The sequence below is a fragment of the Symphalangus syndactylus genome, chromosome 6 (assembly GCF_028878055.3).
Source record: "Symphalangus syndactylus isolate Jambi chromosome 6, NHGRI_mSymSyn1-v2.1_pri, whole genome shotgun sequence".
NCBI classification, from domain to species: Eukaryota; Metazoa; Chordata; class Mammalia; order Primates; family Hylobatidae; genus Symphalangus; species Symphalangus syndactylus.
In genome coordinates this window covers 21,485,446-21,507,386 of record NC_072428.2, presented here as the reverse complement: position 1 = coordinate 21,507,386, position 21,941 = coordinate 21,485,446, and the positions used below count along the sequence as shown (strand labels likewise).

The following is a 21,941-nucleotide window of genomic DNA, read 5'->3' as shown; positions in this document are numbered from 1 at the left end:
GACATGTGCTACAACATGGATGAAGCTTGAAGATATTATGCTAAGTGAAACAAGCCCATCACAAAAAGACAAATACTGTATGATTCCACTTAAATGAGGCACCTAAAGTTATCACATTCATAGAGACAGAAAGTAGAATGGTGGTTTCCAGGGACTCAGAGAAGGGGGAAACGGAGAGTTACTGTTTAAGGGGCACAGAGTTTCAGTTTGGGAAGATAAGGAGTTCTAGAGATGGATGGTGGTGATGTGTGCACAACAGTGTGGATGTACTGACTGCCAAAAGCTGGACTTTTGTGTTTTTCTCTTTTTTTTTTTGAGACGGAGTCTTGCTCTGTTGCTCAGGCTGGATGCAATGGCATGATCTCTGCTTGGGTTCAAGCCATTCTCCTGCCTCAGCCTCCCAAGTAGCTGGGATTACAGGCATCTGCCACCATGCCAGGCTAATTTTTTTGTATTTCTAGTAGAGAAAGGGTTTCACCATGTTGGCCAGGCTGTTCTCGAACTTCTGACCTCGTGATCCACCCGCCTTGGCCTCCCAAAGTGCTGGGATTACAGGCGTGAGCCACCATGCCTGGCCCAAGAGCTGTACATTTAAAAGTGATTAAGATGGCAAGTTTTATATTAGGAATATTTTACAACAATTTAAAATAAAATAAGGTGCACTGAAAAACTCAGTCATCAAGATAAGTAATATTTTAATGCAATATTTTATGAGATCAAAACTAATGCACCAGCCTGGGAAGTAAAGTGAGACCCTGTCCCTACAAAAAATAGAAACACATTAGCTGAGTGCAGTGGCATGCACCTGTAGTCCCAGCTGCTGGGGAGGCTGAGGCAGGAGGATCACTTGAGCCCAGGAGTTTGAGGCTGCAGTAAGCTATGATTGCACCACTGGGCTGAAGCCTAGGAAACAGAATGAGACCCCATGTCAAACAAGAACAACAGCAACAAAACAAATGCAAAACAAATCAAGAGGACAAAACTACCAAAATTTTAAATAAAGACAAGTGTAGGGACAGTGTCTTTTCAAACTATATTGGACTTGAGATGAGAGGAAAAATCAGCAACATTGATCCTGAAGAACATGACCCTTCCCATGTGCTTCAAGAGCATATGGGAAATTTAGCAATGGATGGGACTTGGGGTGTACAATAAAAAAGCTCCCTAGATAATTCTGCTATTCAGTATTCCCTAGCCCCTGCCAAAGAAAAGACTTACTTTAACATGTTTTGGAGCAAAGCAAGATCCAGAGAGGGTAACTTAGTTACTGGAAGCCACCACTGTTTAGCAAAGAATCCATGGTGGAATGCGTGGGAACTCAATGGCCAGTGGAGAGACCCTATTGTCCCATTCCAGGACAATTCTGCCTCAGGGGCCCTGTGACTCAGGCTGTGAGGTGCTCATTAGGACACCAAGCCTGCACAACACCTGCCAGATCTTTTGCACATTTAACCCAACTTCCAGCTCCAGGCTGATTCTAAAATGTATTTCAGGCCAGGCACAGTGGCTCACACTTGCAATCCCAGCACTTTGGGAGGTTGAAATAGGAGGATCGCTTGAGCCCAGGAGTTTGAGACCAGCCCTAGCAACATAACAAGACCCCATCTCTAAAGAAAATTTAAAAATTAGCCAGGCAGGTGGTGCGCACTTGTAGTCCCAGCTACTATGAAGGCTGAGATGGGAGGATTGCTTGAGCCTTAAAGGTGAAGGCTGCAGTGAGCTGTGGTCACACCACTGCACTTCAGCCTGGGTGACAGAATGAGACCCTGTCTCAAAAAATAAAATGTGTTTCAAACCTAATCACTCAACACGCTGCTGCCCTTAGCCAACTCACTTGGGACGTTTCAGATGGAAGGCAACAGCGGGACAAGTCTCTGCAGCAACACCGGGGTTTAGGTGCTGCCATTAACAATGCAAATTTAGGGGAGTGTCAGCTGATTTATTCAACAGTACCTTTGGCATGTCCTCGCACCCCACTCAGTTTCATCTATCATCTCCTGTCAGCCCTGGGAGCGGGCTGGATGGGCTACATGTGCTAACCAAGTTCCATTAATATTGTCTCAGGGCTCTGGATTTATGGAGGCTTATTTCTTAATTTTTGGATTCCAATGATTACAGTTATGAGATCCTGTCATAGTCCTGTAGGCTCCCACCCTCTCTCCGAATGTTTCTGTTTTCTTTATCAAGGAGCAGACAAATCATTTCCTTCTTTCTCAGCCTGCAGGGTCTGGCCCTGTCTGCCTCTCAGAGTTCACTGCCAGCCCCTACCCTGGACCTCTCCAGCCTCCAGTAGCGCAGCTGACCCCGTGACCTTTGCAATGTTTCTCCTTTCTCCTTGTATACCTCTCCCCTTCCCACCCTTCTCCATTCTCCAGCCTCTTCTCCCAGTTCAGTGAGTCTCCACTGGGGGTGATGTTGCCCTGCAGGGGACATCTGGCAATGTCTACAGGCATTTTCACTGTCACAACTAGGGCTAGGGGGTGGTGCTACTGGCATCTAGTGGGTGGAGGTCAAGGCTGCTGCTCATGATTCTACAATGCACATGACAGCTTCCCCTGCCTTCAAAGAATGATCCAGCCCAAAGCATTAATTAGGGCTGAGATTGAGAAACCCTGCTCCAGCTAAGCAAATCCATCAGCTGAAACTCAAGGATCACTTTCTCTCCTGGGGAAGCTGGCTCAGAAGGCACTTTCCTGCCATCCTCACCCAAATGCACACCGGACTATGCCATTTTCAGGGCATACCCCTTCTTTCCTTTAGGGTACTCTCTTAGTTTGTCCCCCATTGTATTTCTGTGCACTGTGTGATGAGTATCTACCTCCACACTCAAAGCTGCACAAGATTGGGGACTTCTTGCTGATCCTGTATCTGTGTCTATGATCAAGTGTCTGTGTCTGTGATCAGCACTGGATCCCCAGGGCAGAGCAGGTTGCTTGATGCACGGTAGGTTCTCAACAAACCATTGAAATAATCAATGAATCCTCCTTCTATGTCCTCTTTGGAGGGCCCACCAGATTCAGGGCAGCCTCTAAGACCTGCTGGACTGGAATTGTGGGGAAAGGGTCAGCCTGTGTGTACCGCTGGGAGCTGAGAGTGAGGGGTGACCACATCTGGATAAACTTCCTCACCCCTCTGTCAGCAAATATTTATTGAGGCACTTATTTTATGCCAGGAACTGTTGGATATTAATTGCACAGTCATGCACAAGATGGATGTAAGTTTTGACCTCATCGATCTTCGATCTTTTGGAAAAACAGTCATCAAATGAGTGATGAATGTTTCAAAGGGAAAGGAAATGGGGCTGTGGACACCCATGCTGGGAAAATCTAAACTTGTCTAGGTGGGAAAGATAAAAGGGCTCCCTTTTCTTCTTCCTCTTTTGTGTGGTCCTCCTCTTTGACCTCTACCTCCCATCTCAGGACTGGGATTAATGCGACCTATGTTCAAAGTTATCTTTGGGAATCATCTCCAAAGCAGGTAGGCACAACCCAAGGGTGTACAAGACAACTACTGGGATATAAATGGAAAATATTAGATCTTGTTATATTTATTTTAATGTCACCCTTGTTTGAATTTTTATCTGGGAGTATATTTTATAATCTCCAAATTGGGTCCATAGAAGCAGACTCTGAAACATAGAGTTGCAGGCAGGTTTGTTGGGGAGTAGTCCCAGTTGGTACACTTGGGACTGTATCAACTTGCCACTATATGGAAGTGAGGAGGGCAGGACTGGGAGTAGGAGAAAGCTGACCTAAAATGCACATGCAACAGAGGTCTCAACAAACCCTACAGGGAGCTCCGGGGCTGTGATAGCCCTTGAGAGTGGTCTTGCATTGAGGCAATGGAGTGGGGTCTTTATATCCCCATCAGTCAGTCACTGGCTACAAGCCACCCTCTGGGAGTACATGGCCTTGGGTGAGCTGTTTGTTATAGCCAAGGGCAGTTTCCAATCAGGAATGTAGCTGTGAGGCTTTGGCAACAAATATTTCCAGTTGCTGGGAGGTGGTGACATTAACTCTAAAGAGAAGGTCTAGGCAGAGCACCACAGTGTCCACCACAAGAGTCTATTTCTACAGCAATACATGTGAATTCCACACATGTGTGCGCACGCACGTGCATGCACACACATACACACACACACTTCAAAAATTGTGTGTGTGTGCCCCAAAATGTTATGCTGGTAAGGGCATGCCATATAGATAATGTGGTGACCACCAATTTAGAGTAGGTGTACCCAAATGATAAAAGGACTTGTTTTTATCAGTCTGCCCCCACTCTCCCATTATCATCAGGGGCATCATTTCAAAAACGTTTCTCCCAAGCTGCTATAATAAATAATGCATTTATTCCCTCATTTTGAAAATAACAAAAGACAAAACAACTGTGGGTGATAGAAAACAAGACAGAGAACAACCAAAACTAATTTGATTTGGAATTCTGATATGATTGTATTTTTGTTAGCACAGTGGTTAGGAGTCTGGGTTTAAAGCCTGGTGATCTGGGTTTAGATACCAGTTCTACTACTTACTATGTGAACTTGAGCAAGCTAGTTAATATGTCTCATGCCTGTTTCTTCATCTATAAAACAAGGATAATAAAGCACCTATTTCATGGGATTATAATGAGGATTAAATGAACTAATACATTAAAGTGCTTAGGACAATGACTGGGATATAGTAAGCACTCAATAGTTGTTACTCAACATCATTAGTCTACATGGCTTTTTTTCCAGAAAAATGGGGGGTTTGAAACTATTACAGAGCTCCTTGTATCAGTTGAGAGTAGGCTTGTCTATGAGAAAATTCAAAGCAAGAGGTAGAAGTTTATTTCCCTTTCACGGTAGGTTTTGCCAGCTGAGATGACAACCCCACAGTCTTGAAATACCACGAATCCTTCTAACTCTTAATGATCCTACCTCACGGTCCTATATAGCTGCTGCAGCCCCTGACATCACATCTGCATTCCAAGCCAGCTGGAAGGAGGAGGGCATGCCTCCTACCTTTAAGAACATTTCCTGGAAGTTGAATACCTGTTTCTGCATTCATCTTATGGACCAGAACTTAATCTTACAGCCAAGCTTAGCTGTAACTGAATCTGGAAAACAGAGTCTTTGTTCTGGGTGGCCACACATTTAGCTAAAATATGACAGCAGCCTATAGCTCAGAAAGAAGGACAGAAGAGGTATCAGAGAAGAGTCAGCAGTCTCTGTCAAATGTCTTGACTTTGCTCTTAACATGAGAAGGGCAAGAAGGCACAGCCCATTACCGACAATGCTTCACTGATAACGAACATTGAATCCATAACATCTAGAACTGTTCTTTCCTTTGGTCTGGAGCTGAACACAGTGATTCCTTGGAGCTCACCTTTGGCATGGCACCTGGAACAGATTCTAACTAAACCACCAGTTGAAGGCCTTCTCCTCACTTGGTCCCTCAAGGAACTGCTTTCTTCTGCGGGGGCTTTCTAATCACACAACTCCTATAGGCCCCTGAGTCCTGTAAATTATTCTACTTGTTCTCCCTCACCTGACCATTTCCCTTCCTTGGCCTTTAAGCTGGCTTCAGCCACTCCTTTTCATCCATCCAGTTTTCAGTGTTGTGATCATTTTTCCTGTCTCAAGATGGAGAGGCTGTAGGATGGCTGTGTTTTAGGAGAGGAGGGAACAGACAGACGTGTTCGCTGCATAGGGGTTACCTCCTATAGCCACTCCTGTTAGGCAACGCCATCTCAGTGTCTTTGCCACTTTGAGGTTCTCTTTACCAAAAGCTACCTCTCTAGCCTGGCTGAGTGTAACGCCAGCCCCAGAAGGAGGCAGTGGTGTAGTGGTGGGTTGTGTCCTAGGACAAATTCCCCACTTCCCCTTCATGGACCAGTAAGGTCTCCTGGGAGTACAGCACACCATGCTAGCGAGGCCCGGGTTACTCATGCAGCCCCTAGAGGGCAGTAGACTTTATTCTTCATCAAGGCCAGGCAATTGCCTAGCCCTGCCAACACTTGCCTGACCTTTTACAACTTATCACTAAAGGGAATACCAACTAATTACTGGGCATCCACTATGTGCCAGGAACTGTGTCAGGGATTAAATTGGCTCATCAAATCCTAGCAACAGCCCTGCAAGATGGGGGAGTTTAGCTCCATTTTACAAATGAGGAAACCAAAGACCAGAGAGGTTGAGTAACTTACCCAAGGCTATAGATCTAGAAAGTGGTAGGACCAGGACTGCAACTCAGGTCTGATGCCCAGACTATGTTCTTTATCCTATGTGAGTTGTCTCTCATTAAATGCCTATAATTAGTCAGTGGTGCAGAGAGGGGGGTATGGAGAATCAACACAATGAATGCAATGAATATTTACTAAGCTTCTGCTAAGTGCCAGGTACCAGGGATACAAAGATGGATAAGACATGACCCTCAAGAAATGTAAGTTTAGCCAGGAATACAGTCGTGGACATAGATTACTTCAGGCCAGTGTATTAATGGCAAAGATCTTATGAATACTCAGCAGCATAATCCATACTTGGGTAGGAATTTAAGAGAGGGAGCAGGAGGAATCACAGGAAGCTTCCTGGAAAGGACCATCTCTGAGCTGAGTCTTAAAGGGTGAATTTGAGTAGACAGGTAAAGAATGTAAAAGGCATTTCAGGCAGAAGACACAAAATATGCAAAGGTCAGGAGGTAGGGCCGGTATAACATACCAGCCATATACTCTGTATGTATGGGCTCCAGTGTAGCATTGCAGTATACACCCAGCAAACATTCTTCACCAAATAAATGCATTCTCCTCCTGCAATGGGTAGAATCACACACACACACACACACACACACCCCAAAAAACTTTCCGGTCACTCTGTTAATTTGTCAGTCACATTCTTCTTGTCTTTTCTCCTGCCTCAGCTTGGCTCCCACTTCTGCCTCCTCCCCTGTTCTCAGGTTCTCTATGTAGAATGTTCTCTTTTTCACCAGCAGACTTTTTTTGCCATGGTCCTGAAACTCCATTTTGCTTGCATTCATTGGAAGCCAAACGAATGTTGTACTTCTTGGAGTTCTGCTGAGATGCTGGGGGGCCGAAACCCAGCATCTTAGGTGAGTGAGGTCTTCATAGATACTTCAGGTTTAAGTAAGACTGAGACCATCTGTTGCTTCCATCCTTCCCAAACCTGGTTCCCAAGCAGCACCGGTATCAGTCCAGCCCATTGAGGAGCTTTGCCTCCCATTGGCTCCCAGATTTTAGTTGCCGGGACAGCTGAAGGAGAAGAAGGGTGTTGGTCCTCAATTCCCTCCAGCTCATGTTGCCGTGGCCTTTATCCACGCCTCCGTGCTGGGTCCCAGTCTCTTGATTTCCCTTTCTCCTCTTACTCCAGGCCTGCCTCCCCCATCCCCAGAAACAGTGTAACCTATGCTTAGAAAATTAAGTTTTACAGGTTTCAGTCAGGGGCAGGAATTTCTAAGGGTGGGATTTTAATATCAGTGTTCTAGTTGATTTTGCCAGCATTTCTTGGGGTGGGAGCCTCCCATAGCACCCCTGAAATCATACAAGCCTGTTAAGACAGTGGAGCTATATAGACTTGGGTAAATAACTCTATGCTCACACAAACCTGACTTCAAATACGGGCTCTGCTACTTCCTGGCTCGGTCACTTCAGCCAAGGAGCTGCAACTCTCTGAGCCTCTGCATTCTTGTCTATAAAGCAGGGATAATAGTACCATGATGTAAAGCACTTGGCGTGGATACTATTATTATAACACCCCTTGCTCGTTTGTAAACACCACTTGCTCATATATTGATTTTTTTATTTTTTATTTTTTGAGACGGAGTCTCACTCTGTCACCCAGGCTGGAGTGCAGTGGCGCGATATCTGCTCACTGCAAGCTCCACATCCTGGGTTCATGCCATTCTCCTGCCTCGGCCTCCCGAGTAGCTGGGACTACAGGCGCCCGCCACCACACCCGGCTAATTTTTTGTATTTTTTAGTAGAGATAGGTTTTCGCCATGTTAGCCAGGATGGTCTCGGTCTCCTGACCTTGTGATCTGCCCATTTCCGCCTCCCAAAGTGCTGGGATTACAGGCGTGAGCCACCGCGCCCGGCCACATTGATTCACTTGACACAATTTTGTTAAGAGCAAAGTCTTTTTATAATTTAAAGCATATCATGGAGTAATCAAATTTCCTCCTTAAAATAAAATTTTAAAATGTTCAACCTTTTCTATTCTCTTTGGAAGTAACATCTTAATACATTGTACATGCACAGCAGAGAGTAAGCTTCATTTCAATAGATCTGCCCACTCCACTTCAATTTAAGGCAGTATGTTGTGGGATGAATTGCTTTGGCTGGAAAGTTTCACCCAATTTGTAACCTCCTTTCCTCAAACAAATTATAGTTCCTCTCCTCTGGGTCAATTTTAGTCAAGTGCTACAACCACTAATGATTTCCAGAGAGAGCTACTGTAATTACTTTAAATCACATTGTTTTTGCCATGGTTGTACATACTAATTTCCGGTAGTCCCCCAGACACACATCTGATATTCATAACTACCTGGATTTTTTTCCATCTTTTTCTATTTATCAATTAAAAATAGATTACAAAGGCGGCAAGCACAAGTTACTAAGAGGGAAACCACTGCATTTTTAAGAATTACTATTATTTGAGTCAGTAGCATTTTTCCAGTGCCAGGAATGCAGCCTCCTCTCTATTGTAATGTGTTCCCTCTCTCATTAAACTTCAGCTAAGGAGAGGCATGGCTTTATTATTAAGGCACCTAGTTCAATGTTTTCTTCTATGTGGTAGGAATTGTTACATTAAAACATAAAGAAAAAAACACCCTCAATTGTAACAAAATCTGTTTTCTTGGAAACAGTTTTTACAATTTTGCAAAGGGATGACTTTGTTACTTTATAAAACAACGTCCCAATGCAAAAGCTATTAGCCCAAACAAACCAATGTTTCTACTGCTAAAATGGTTACAATTAAAAATGAGCAAAAATCCAGCACGAGTCCTGACGTTCTGAGGCTCTGATACAATTCAAAGGAAGTAATCTCCAACAATAACAATAAAAATCAAGACCATCTTGGGCAATGGAGTGAAGCAGAGTTGATGTAGCATGAAGTGATGAGGCCATCATAAGCCAATGGCTCCACAAACATCTCTGAGGCAGGAGAGCTCAGTGGTATATACATATATATGTTCCCTTCATTCTCTCCTCTTATTCCCTTACTTGGACCATAAACCTCTTTAAGACATCATGTACCTCGTCTAGGAGTAACTGGGATTTTAGGAGATAAGTGGGTCATAAGTTCAGAGATAGTGGCTTCAAGCAAATATCCCAGGCAGGAGTCAGGGGACCCTCTTGATCTTGCTGGTGATCTCTGCAATGGGCAGCACAAAGTCCTGCTAGTAGCCTTCAAATTCAGGCAACGGGGAAGCTCCAGACTGACTGACCCAGGCCAGAGCCTAGGTTGGGGCGGTGGCTATGCAGGGTGGAGTACTCGAGACACCCTCAAGAGCTGAGCCCATTTGACAAATATTGACTGGCTACTGTGTCAGATGCTTTACAGACCCTAAGTGTGACCAAAACATTCTCTGGAGGTCCCTGGAACTCTTTCAAGGGGTCCACACAGTCAGAATTATTTTCATAACAGCAAGCCACTATCCGTTTTGTTCACTCTTATTCTGTCATGAGTATACAGTGAAGTCTTCTAGAAGCTACATGATATGTGATGACATCATTGCTCTAACAGCATGTGTGCTTCTGCATTCTTGTTTTAAATTTCCTTATTTTAATTTTGAATACAGTAAATATTGGTAGATACAACTCACACCAACAAAAATTCTTTGAGATCCTCAGTAATTTTAAAGAGCATAAAGGGATCCTAAGAGCAAGATGTCTGAGAACCCTTGGTTTAATGCTATGGTTTGGTTACAGTTTGTTTCCACCAAGTCTTTTGTGGCAGTATTGGGAAGTGGAGCCTAGTGGGAGATGTTTAGGTCATAGGGGCTGACCCCTCATGAATAGATTAATGCCCTCCCTTGGGGGTAAGTGAGTTCTCACTCTATTAGTTCTCAGGAGAGCTGGTTGTTATAAAGAGCCTGGCACCTCCCGCTCCTCTCTCTCTTGCTTCTTCTCTCACCAGGTGATCTCTGAACAGGCTGGCTCCTCTTCACCTTCCACTATGAATGGAAGCATCCTGAGGCCTTCACCAGCTACAGATGCCCAATCTTGAATTTTTCAGCCATCAGAATCATGGGCCAAATAAATGCTTTTTCTTTATGAATTACCCAGCCTCAGGCATTCCTTTATAGCAACACAAAACATACTAAGATATTTAGTGTACAGTAAATTTTTTTTCCAGTCTTTGGCATATGAGTATGTTTAATCATAAAAATTTGAGATCACATTATAGGTATACTTTGTATTTGTATAAACAACTGTGGTAACATTTTCATGAGCCAGACACTGCTCCAAGTACTTTCTCTTAGCAACCCCTTGAGATAGAAATTATTATAATCTCCATTTTAACAAATTAATTAATGTTAATTGCCTTGTTCAGGGTTACACAACTAGGGAAAGACAGAGTTGGAATTTAAGCCAAGGCAACTTCAAGGCATAATATTTCAACATCTGGACCACATGTTCCAGAATTTATGTACTCATTCTATAATTTTTGGGCATTTAAGTTTTTAATTTTTCACCAATGTAAAATAACACTATCTGAATGTCCTTGAATATACAGCTTTGTTGGGATCATGGATTATTTCTTTGTAATCAATTCTTAGGAATGGAATTATTGGGTCGAGGACATATCAATTCTTTTCTGAATTTTGATATACATCGCCAAATTATCTTCCAAAATGTATATGCCCATGAATACTTCCACCCGAAATGCTTGATGCTTGTGTCAATTAATCCTCAGAGGTATTTTTGCAAACATGAAGAAAATAGAAAAGTATCTCCTAGGCATTTTGAAAATCGCTAGAGAAGTCAAATACCATTTTAAAAATATTTTAAAACACTTATATTTCTCTTAGTGCAAATTGTTTGCCCCTTTTTATGATTTTTTATTTAATGGGCTTGATCTGATTTGTATGCACACATTCATGAGCTTATACATAAAAGTGAGTTTTGCCCACATACAGTGATCACTTAGACACTTAATCTAATGATAATACCATTCAATAAAAGTATGTGGAACTCCTTTATGGGACTTACATGCAAAGTAGTTTATAAACCACATAAGAAAAGAGGAAAGGCTTTGTATAAAGCATTGTTATCACCTTTAAAAAATGTTATTTGTATTTAAGAAAAACACACAACAATATTGTTCATTAATCTTATTTGCCAGATTGGATCCAAATAACTTTTTGGCTGTCTGCTAGTATCGAGTCTACTCTTAAGGGACTAGGAGTTATCATTACAGAAGTTATCTGTCGTGGACACTGTGGCTGCCCTGGCTTGTTCACTCATCCCCCAGGGGCTATGAGTAAAGTCTACTAATGACCTACAGCTGTCCTTCTTCATAGACTTCTCTGCTGAACAAGGGTGCCTGCCCACTAGGTTCTGACCCCCCGAGAGCAGCCAGTAGCCAATGACTGACACAGGGATACAAAAGGCTGACATCTTTGCCTCAAGGATGCCTAACTATGTGCTGCAATTTGTGCTCCAGAGCTTTCTATTGGAAAGCTGATGCAGGTCTTCAGCTGAGATCATATCCTTACTTAGCATTTTTTCCCTTGCTCTATTCTGCTTCCCTTACTTCCTATCTGCTGAGAACACTTTTCCAATAAATTTTACAAGAATCTCCACCTCAGGCTCTGCTTCTGGGGAAACCTACCTAAGACAGTTGGTGCCAATAGTGGTCATAGGAAATGAACTCTAAGGTATGGGATCCTGGGGGTGGATCACTCACTGGCTGGATGACAGTGAAGACCCCTCCTGGCAGTAGATAGAGTATTGATACTCTCTGGCATGCTGTACATTGGCTAAGAACTTCACTGTGGTAATCTGAGGAAGAATGCAGGTAGAAGGGAATGCACTGCTTAGTACAATGTCTCTGGCATTTGAGAGGTATGCAGCAAATAGAAAATTTAGGACTGTGGAACTAGGGGATTGGTGTTAAGTGCCATTGATTCATTGAAAAGAGAAAATGCAAAGCTCTAATGTATTAATCAGCAATTTTAAACAGAGAGCCCCTTTGATGGCACTTATAGACACTCATCTCCTGCAGCCAGACAGTGGACAGAGGGGAAGGGCAAGCAGATTGCTTTTCAGATGGTAAGGAAAGCAGAGCTTCAAAACAGGTTGAATTCTCAGCTTAGGCAAATATCTTATGTGAATGTCAAGAACCTGATAGGAAAAGAGTGGGGCCCTAAGACTTAGGATACCGATATTGGGAGTGGTGCACTTGAGAACCCTAGAACCCCCAGATTTCAGATTTCTCTGAACCTTCTTGGCATGCATAAATGGCCCACTCTCCCTGTTGGAAGATAGAGCCCCCCACCATTTTCCAGATAATACTAAGACCTCAAATAAGGCAGGTGCTTTATAATGTCTTATCTTCTTAGGATTGGCCATCACATTCTCTTCTAGACACAAGACTTTTAATTAAGATCAAGTCCCACCAAGTACTAGAGAGGTACCAGGCCTGCAAGGGGAGAAGAGAAATTATATGCCAAAGGAGGTGCAGGAATGGGTTAATATATACCAGCAGGAACTGGATAAGTAGGCCTAGAAGTGGGTCATAAGGATGCTGGATGAAGGTGGGAAGATAAGGGAACGTTTGTCAAGGTAGGAAAGATGCCTAATATACTGATGGTGTGGTTGTTAGTAGCTTAGAAAAAGTGATTGGTTGCAATAAATGAGACAGAGATGCTAGATTGCCTGGAAGACTGAGAAGGAAGGGATTGCAAGTTTCAGAGAACTGAGCCTGCTAGAATGGGTCAGCTATATAATACTGGAAAACTCACCAGCTATGTTCCACTATTTACCAAGGTGAAAAGGAATGCACTGGGAGTGGCTGAGGGTGGATACCAGGACTACTAAGAAGCGCTATAGAGGCTTTATCTTTAGGCTGGGGCTGACAGTAGAAGATGCTATTCCAGAACCAGCCACCCTGGAGTCAATGAGAATAATTGGACCGTGAATAGCAGAGGCCAGGTGGTAACACTTAACCGTCAGAAGCAAGGTGGATATAATTACTGTAACAGGCAGCAATATTGAAATGACACCCAAGGAGGCCTGACCTATAGGTATCAATGAAAGTGGCTAATGGGTCATATTGTTCCTAGGGGCAAGATAGATTGTAGCTAATAATATTCACTTAAAGTGTAAAATCAAGTGAGATTAAGAATATGAACAGAAGGCTGAGGTCAGCCATCCCAATAGAAAACAGGATCTCTTGCCCAGTTTCTAGACCTAAGTCAGTTCTCAAATCCAAAACCCACTGACAGCAGAAAGGTTGGATCCCCATGATATGGTTTGGCCGTGTCCCCAGCCCAATCTCATCTTGAATTGTAGCTCTCATAATTCCCACGTGTTATGGAAGGAACCCAGTGGGAGATAATTGAATCATGGGTGTGGTTTCTTCCATTCTGTTCTTGTGGTAGTGAATAAGTCTCATGAGAGCTGATGGTTTTATAAGCGGAAACTCCTTTCACTTGGCTCTCACTTCTCTCTTGCCTGCCACCATATAAGATGTGCCTTTGCTCCTGTTTTGCCTTCTGCCATGGTTGTGAGGTCTCCCCAGCCATGTGGAAATGTGAGTCTATTAAACCCTTTTTTCTTTATAAATTACCCGGTCTCCGGCATGTTCTTATTTGCAGTGTGAGAATGGACTAATACAGTTCCCACATAAAAAGACACTGCAGCATCGTAACAAGTATATACCATAGTGATTCAGCAAGTCCTTCCCCAAAGGGACCCATGTCTAGACACTAAGGAAAAGGAATACCCAGTTCTTTCAGATGCTACTACATCAGGTCAGAGATGATCCTGATACATGAGAACCCAAAGTGCTTTCATGACCGCTTTTAGGGTAGGGGCTTATGCAAGTCAGGTAACAAGTGGAATTCTGACCCAGGTTTGTCTCACAGTTGATAAACTGAGGCCATGGATCCAACCAGTGATCATGACTCCAGCTCCTGAATGTGTAAGTGAAATGAACATTCTTAGCAGTCGGCAGAACACTTACACTGGTTCTTTGACTGTAAAGTTAAAAGCAATTGTAGTACAAAAGCCCATGTGAAAATCCCCAAAACTTCACCCTTTGGTCAAGATAGGATACGGAACTGTTTGGCATCCTAGAGGGGATGGCATATTGGTGCTACTCTTGAAGACATAAAGAACATAGGAGTGATGGGTCTCACAATATCCTCATTTAATATATCAGTCTGGCCCCTAAAAAAACTGGATCCTAGGGGAAAACAATGTACTGCTATAAACATAACCAAGTAATTCCCCCAATTGCAGCTGTTTTTTACTAGAGCAGATTAACATATCCTCATATCCACAATATTAAGCTATTATCTGACAAATATTTTAAATGCCCATCAGAAATAAGGATCATAAGCAGTTGATGTGCATATGCAATGAACAACAACATACATTCAGAGTTTTGCTTCAGGGCTATGTTTGTTTCCTGCCTTCTCTATCACGAAATAGTCCAAAGAGACCTAGACCATCAGATGATTATGCAGAGCTTTACATTGGCCCACTATATTTGATGTCATCATGTTAACCAAGCCAGATGAGAGGTGGCAAATTATCTGAATGCCTTGGCAGGATACATATGCTTCAAGGGATAGCATTTGTACAGAAAAACACTAAGAAGATTCAGGGGTTCACTACATTGGTCAAGTTTTTAGGGGTTTAGTGATCTGAACACACTGGGTTATAGGTTATCCTGCGCATGCTGGGTTATCCCATCTGAAAAGTTTTTGTGCTTTACACTTTACACAAACAAGAAAAAAGCGCAATGCTTGACAGGCACCTCTGGGATTAGGAGGTAGCATACTCCGTACTGGAATACTGATCTTTGTAGGGGTGACACAGAAGAATCCTAGATTGAGTGGGGTCTGGAACACCTCTCCAGTAAATCTCTTAAACTAGAATTCCCATCTCAGGCTCTGCTTCTAGGGAAACTGACCTGACACAGGTGCTTCAGAAGAGACCAGGTTGTTTAGAGCCAGGAGACAGGACGCCCGGGTCTTAGTTCTATTGTGTTTTTTCTGTCTGAATGACCGAGGCATGTTATTTTGCTCTCCAGGCTTCCATGTTCTTATTTGTAAAATGTAGGGCTTGTGTTGCTTCAGCATTTCTTAACTTTCTTCCATCAGATAACAGACATGACAGATAAGATTTATATGCATGACACACTCCCAAGGGTGTGTCCCTCTGCACCCATAAGAGCGGCTGCAGGTTATGTGCAGTTCCCAGCAGGCTGGCTATAACTCCACCCCTCTTTCCCACTCAGGAAAGGATATTGGAGTGCAGAGTGATAAAAGTGAAATCACAGGGTATGAACAACCTTGAATATGTTCTAGTTTGCTTTTTAAAACATCATTCGCAATCTATCATACTTTAATGTGTTTTTAAAAATTATTTTAACAAACCTCACTATGGGTGTTTCTTGACAACATAGTTCAGAACAAGTGCTTAAAAATACTCATTAACATTACTTTCTGTCTCCAAAGTTGAGATTTTGAAAATCAGTCCCCACAAATTGAGTTCTGAAATCTTTGCATGCCAGTGCCCCTGTGATACCTTAAGCAAGAACACTCCTTTGTATATAGAAGTTTGATAAGCTGAATATGTATCTGATAAGAGCTTCTTTCAGTCAATTACCTCCTGTTTACTGATTGCCTACTTTTGCACTATTTGTAAGATTCCAGAATTCTAAAATGTGCTTACTTGATTCAAATTTAGTGTCTTTATTGAGGCATTTCAAGAAGTTCACATTAATGAGTGTCAAATGAGAAAAGGATTCTGTAGTCAAAGAAGTTTGGATCAATTAAGGTTAATCAGATGTCTTTGCTGCAGAACTTAAGTCCTTTAATCTAATTTGTTAAGATGCTTTGGGAATCTCCAGGAGATAAATTTAGTCTATGATGTTTCCCCAAGGTTTTGAACATGAAACCCCATAGAATAAATGAATAAATAAATGCTCAAGGAACATACTTTAGAAAAAAAAATGAGCTTTACAGCAGTATTAGGTTTCAATGGTTCCCAAGTGGTTTGAGATAATTCTGCAGTGATACCATCCATGTTGGCTTACCAAGAGACGTATGCTCCTGAGTGATATACAGTGTTGCCTACTCAATATCTTACTCCCTTTCCCATCCACTGTCCAGATTACCCAAAAGCAAACAGTAGCTCCACTCTAGAGAGTATATTGCTACCCTTCTCAGGTACTGACGGGCTTTTTGTGAGAAAGTGAACCAGACATCAAAAGATCCAGTTCTGCCCCAGAATAAGACCACATACCTACAACTATCTGACTTTTGACAAACCTGACAAAAACAAGAAATGGGGAAAGGATTCCCTATTCAATAAATGGTGTTGGGATACCTGGCTAGCCATATGCAGAAACTGGACACCTTCCTTACACAATATACAAAATTAACTCAAGACAGATTAAAGACTTAAATGTAAAACCCAAAACTATAAAACCTTGGAAGACAACCTAGGCAATACAGGACATAGACACAGGCAAAGATTTCATAATGAATACACTAAAGACAATTGCAACAAAAGCAAAAATTGACAAATGGGATTTAAACTAAAGAGCTTCTGCACAGCAAAAAACAAAAATAAAAAAACCATCAACAGAGTATACAGACAAGCTACAGAATGGGGAAAAAAATTTGCAAACTACGCATGTGGCAAAGGTCTAATATCCAGCATCTGTAAGGAACTTAAATTTTCAAGGAAAAACCAAACAACTTCATTAAAACGTGGGCAAAAGACACGAACAGACACTTTTCAAAAGAAGACACACATGTGGCTAACAATCAAATGAAAAAAAGTCCAACTGATCATTAGAGAAATGCAAATCAAAACCACAAGGAGATACCATCTCACACCTGTCAGAATGGCTGTTACTAAAAAGCCAAAAAATATTAATAACAGATGCTGGTGAGAGTGTGGAGAAAAAGGAACACTTGAACACTGTTGGTGGGAGTGTCAATTAGTTCAACCATTGTGGAAGACGGTGTGGCAATTCCTCAAAAACCTAAAGACAGAAATTCCATTCCACCCAGCAATCCCATTACTGGATATATACCCAAAGGAAAATAAATCATTCTATTATAAAGACACATGCACACTTACATTTATTGCAGCATTATTCACAATAGCAAAGACATGGAGTCAACCTAAATGCCCAACAATGGCAGACTGGGTAAAGAAAATGTGATATGTATATACCATGTAACACTATGCAGTCATAAAAAACAATGAAATCATGTCCTTTGCAGGGACATAGATGGAGCTGGGGCCATTATCCTTAGCAAACTAACACAGGAACAGAAAACCAAATACCACATGTTCTTACTTATAAGTGGGAACTAAATGATGAGAACACATGCACACATAGTGGGGAACAACACACTGGGTCTCTTGGAAGGTGGAGAGTGGGAAGAGGGAGAGCATCAGGAAAAACAGCTAATGGGTACTAGGCTTAATACCTAGGTGATAAAATAATCTGTACAACAAATCCCCATGACACAAATTTACCTATGTTATAAATCTGCACATATACCCCTGAACTTAAAATAAAAGTTAAACAAAACAAAAAACCCCAAACATCTAGTTCTGGACCTTGCTCTGGCACTAAGTAGCAAGGTGACCAGGGATGGGAGACTAAGAATTACATTAATGGCACGCAATATTTAAAATGAAAATAGTTGTGTTTGTGAAATGTGATGATGTTTTTAAAATATTGTTCAGAGATCTTTTTTTTTTTTTTGAGACAGGCTGATCTCAAACTCCTGGCCTCAATTGATCCTCCCAGATTGTTGGAATTACAAGCATGAGCCACCATGCCTGACCTAGGGATGTATTTTTTAAAATAAAGTCAAGCAACTGCCACATTTCCAGGTACATAGTCTGTGAGCATCTTGAAGATGAGAACCTGGAAAGTAATATTGTCCCGTTTATTAAACATTCTATGCCTGAAATATGCTAAGTATTTTTTCCTTTTTTTTTTTTTTTTTGAGATGGAGTCTCGCTTTGTCACCCAGGCTGGAGTGCAATGGCATGATCTCGGCTCACTGCAACCTCCAACTTCTGGGTTCAAGCGATTCTCCTGCCTCAGCCTCCTGAGTAGCTGGGATTACAGGCACACACCACCACGCCGGGCTAATTTTTGTATTTTTAGTAGAGACGGGGTTTCACCATGTTGGTCAGGCTGGTCTTGAACTCCTGACCTCGTGATCCACCCGCCTCAGCCTCCCAAAGTGCTGAATTATTTTTCATCCAGATCTTTGCTCATATGCCACCTCGTCAAAGAGGGCTTCCCTAACTATCTTACTATCTTTTCTCAAATACTTTCCCTGCCATCCCTCTCCATCCCTAATCAGATTTATGCTTTATAGACTGTATCACTGCCGAACATTTTATTCTATTATATTCCTGCTTATTGTCTATCTCCCCAACTGAAACTTAATCTCCATGAAGACAGATATTTTGTATGTTTTGTTCTATGTTGTATCCCTAACACCTAGAATAGTACTCGGAACATTACAGATCCTCAATAAGGTATTTATACAAGGAAGTAATCAATTAATGATCTTGTAGAATTCTAACCACAACCCTATGAGCTAAGTCTGTTACTGTCTTCATTTGGTAATCAAGGAGACCAGGCCACAAAGAGGTTATGTCACTTGCTCAAGGAGATAGTATGAAGGAGTAGAGCCTATATTCAGATCCAGGTCTGACTTCACAGCCTCAGCCACCAGGCCATACAGCCTTTTAACGAATCCATTGTTGCTTCTCAGAGGTGGTATCTGTGCTCCCCCCAGGAAGGGGGCTCATTAAAGTGTAGATTATTGGGGTTTACCTGATGCAGTGAAACAGAACGGATGGAGGGAGAGTAAACGGTAAGGAAAGGGATGAGGTGAAAAGAAAAGAGACATCTGTCGCAGATATCAATTCCCAAATGGATGAGTCTGGCTCCTTGACTCCTGTCTAAACCCTCCCAGAGAGAAAGAGATGCAGAAGCAGCAGAAGCAGCTGTTTTCACAGCAGACCCCATGGGATCTGGGATACTTTGATGCCCAGGTAGGAAGATAAATACCAATTTGGCTCCTTTTGAGTTACTGGCTCTGAGACTACTAAGAGACACAGCTCTGGCTGATACCAGAATTATTATGAAGGGCATAGAGGGACTCTCAGGTATCAGATTTCAACACAGACACTGGAGTGGAAAACAACAGGGCTGTGTGCAAATGCCTATAAAACATCACCTGGGACTCCCAGAAAGCCTTGGAAAGTGGGCAGAATTTGCCAGAATCTGAGTTTCTATGTTTAAGTAAGTGTGGGCAAGTGCTAGCTACTGACATTAGGATTATTATTGTGATTGTAATTTCATTAATAGCTACAAATATTATTTTTCCTCTTTCAAGGTCTCTGTTTTCTTTGTGTGGTTGGATCTGGGGTGGCTCTGTTCCCTTGGGCCATGCTGGTCTACTGGGCTTTCCCCCTCATGTGAGCCAGAAGGGCAAGACCAAGGTGCAATATTAATCTTTTCTTCTCAGGGACTATCTGCATGTCTCTGGTGGTTTTAAACAGAAAACACACACACACAGGCACACACATACACACATGCCTTGAATTACACGAGAAGATTCAGAATCAATTCTGACGTCCCACCTCCTGGTGTTCTCTCTCTTTGGACATGGATGAACTGCAGAGAGAGAAAGGAGCCTTTTGTCCTTCCATTGGTCCAGGCCCAAGCATCTTGCTGTGCCTAAATTCCACACAGTGTCACAGGATTTGAGTGAAGTTGCCCCTCATTTCTAGTAGCCAAGCTTTCTTGAGAGGCCGCTTCTGCGTATTGAGCTCTTAACCTGCCACTCCTTTATTTACATATCAGTTAGATGAAGTTCACCCACTCAGATTGTGAAACACCTTTCATTGTTTTTGGCGAGTCACTCTTCAGGTGCAGTTAAGAAGTCTTCATTCTAGGGGGTTCAAAAGTGTTTCATACCAACGTCAACCCCATTGTTATGGCCCTAAGTAAAAACTGTGACCTGAGAGATGAGAAAAAGTCCCAATAGGTGAGGTAAGTAATTAAACAAGTGACTGCATTTTATTGTGTAAATTACACTACATTTACTGTAAAGCTAGACTGCCAATAACCCTTATAAAGTCTCAAAGGCAATGACTTAACCATGAATAGTGAGTTCCAAAGATGCAGAACAGAACACGTTTGTCCTTTAAGTGCTATTGGGAAAGAGAAACTAAATTTGAAAAAGGCAGCTTTCCCAGTCTCCAGTCACTGAAGATTTGACTTGGCTTCAGAGGTGGAATTCTGGTTTCCCCCAAAACCTCCCCAGTACTAAGTTATGCAAATCTTAGGTGTAGCAAGAGTTGGGCATGAAATCAATTGCAGTTGTGGACTGTTGGTAGGTTACATGTGACTTGGTAGAATGTTCTTTCTCTTCTTTTGGGCCATTTTGCTCCTTATTTCCCTGGATATGATAGGCATGTGATGATCACTCTCAGACCTATGTGTTTACAGAACTCCAGGGAGCACCATAACCACAGAATACAATTCAATGTTGCCCCCTAGAGTTGGACAATACACTAACCCTGATGCCTTTATAATGGGGCCATTCATTTGTCTGCCAAAAACAATGTCCACAGCCGGTTGGATATTCCATTCTAGCATGCTTTTCCTACCATCTGGTTCAGGTTAAGTGATTCTTTTAGCCTCAGTTTTTTGTTTACCTTTACCTGTTCTTCATTCAGATTGGGAGCTTTCATCCAGTACCAAGGGTTATGAAAAGCAACATATGTCACAATGAAGACTCATGGGGAGTGAAAGAAAGACTATTTTCTAAGCTTTTCTAAAGAGGCTGGAACATTTGATCTGAAAAAGGTGTGAGAACTGGCTTTGTGATAGAAAATAGTGTTTTGGATCCCAGATCTTGTATCTTGCATTGAGATGAAATAAGTGCATGGTGTTCCTGGCAGGTGATGGGAAAAGGCAATCTGTGCCCCATATTCTCCAACCTAAATAGGTTGGTTTCTTCTTTCAGCAGGCCTTTACTTACAAGAACAGCTGGTTTCTTTTGGAAGCATGCATCCAACTAATCCTCCACACAGATACTTGGCTTCAACAGGGAAAATAAGTTTGCCATATTCGGCATTAAACTTGATTGCACTTGCCTCTAGGCTTTTAAACAAGCAGGGTTGCTTTATCCATTAGGTTCTATAGGCATAGTGCCTAGGCTGAGGCCCAAGAACATTTCAAGAGATGGTTAAAATACTTGAGACCTGGAGGAGAAAAATAAAGAAAGAAATATTTTGATTCCACTGAACAATGTGATACCAAAATTTTTTTTTTTAATTTTATTTATTATACTTTAGGTTTTAGGGTACATGTGCACAATGTGCAGGTTTGTTACATATGTATCCATGTGCCATGTTGATTTCCTGCACCCATTAACTCGTCATTTAGCATTAGGTATATCTCCTAATGCTGTCCGTCCCCCCTCCCCCCACCCCACAACAGTCCCCGGAATGTGATGTTCCCCTTCCTGTGTCCATGAGTTCTCATTGTTCAATTCCCACCTATGAGTGAGAACATGCGGTGTTTGGTTTTTTGTCCTTGCGATAGTTTACTGAGAATGATGTTTTCCAGTTTCATCCATGTCCCTACAAAGGACACGAACTCATCATTTTTTATGGCTGCATAGTATTCCATGGTGTATATGTGCCACATTTTC

At 42.2% G+C, this 21,941-nt stretch overlaps 1 protein-coding gene across 1 annotated transcript in view; it reads right to left on the bottom strand.

Annotated features, from left to right (window-relative positions):
* Positions 1-17,360: 17,360 nt before the first annotated feature.
* The window catches only part of APIP (APAF1 interacting protein), a 63,849-nt gene continuing 59,268 nt past the window's right edge, over positions 17,361-21,941 (bottom strand). The window contains exon 9 of the transcript XR_010121280.1: positions 17,361-21,489. The gene's annotated coding sequence lies outside the window, so the exon portion shown is untranslated. The remainder of the gene's footprint in view (positions 21,490-21,941) is intronic.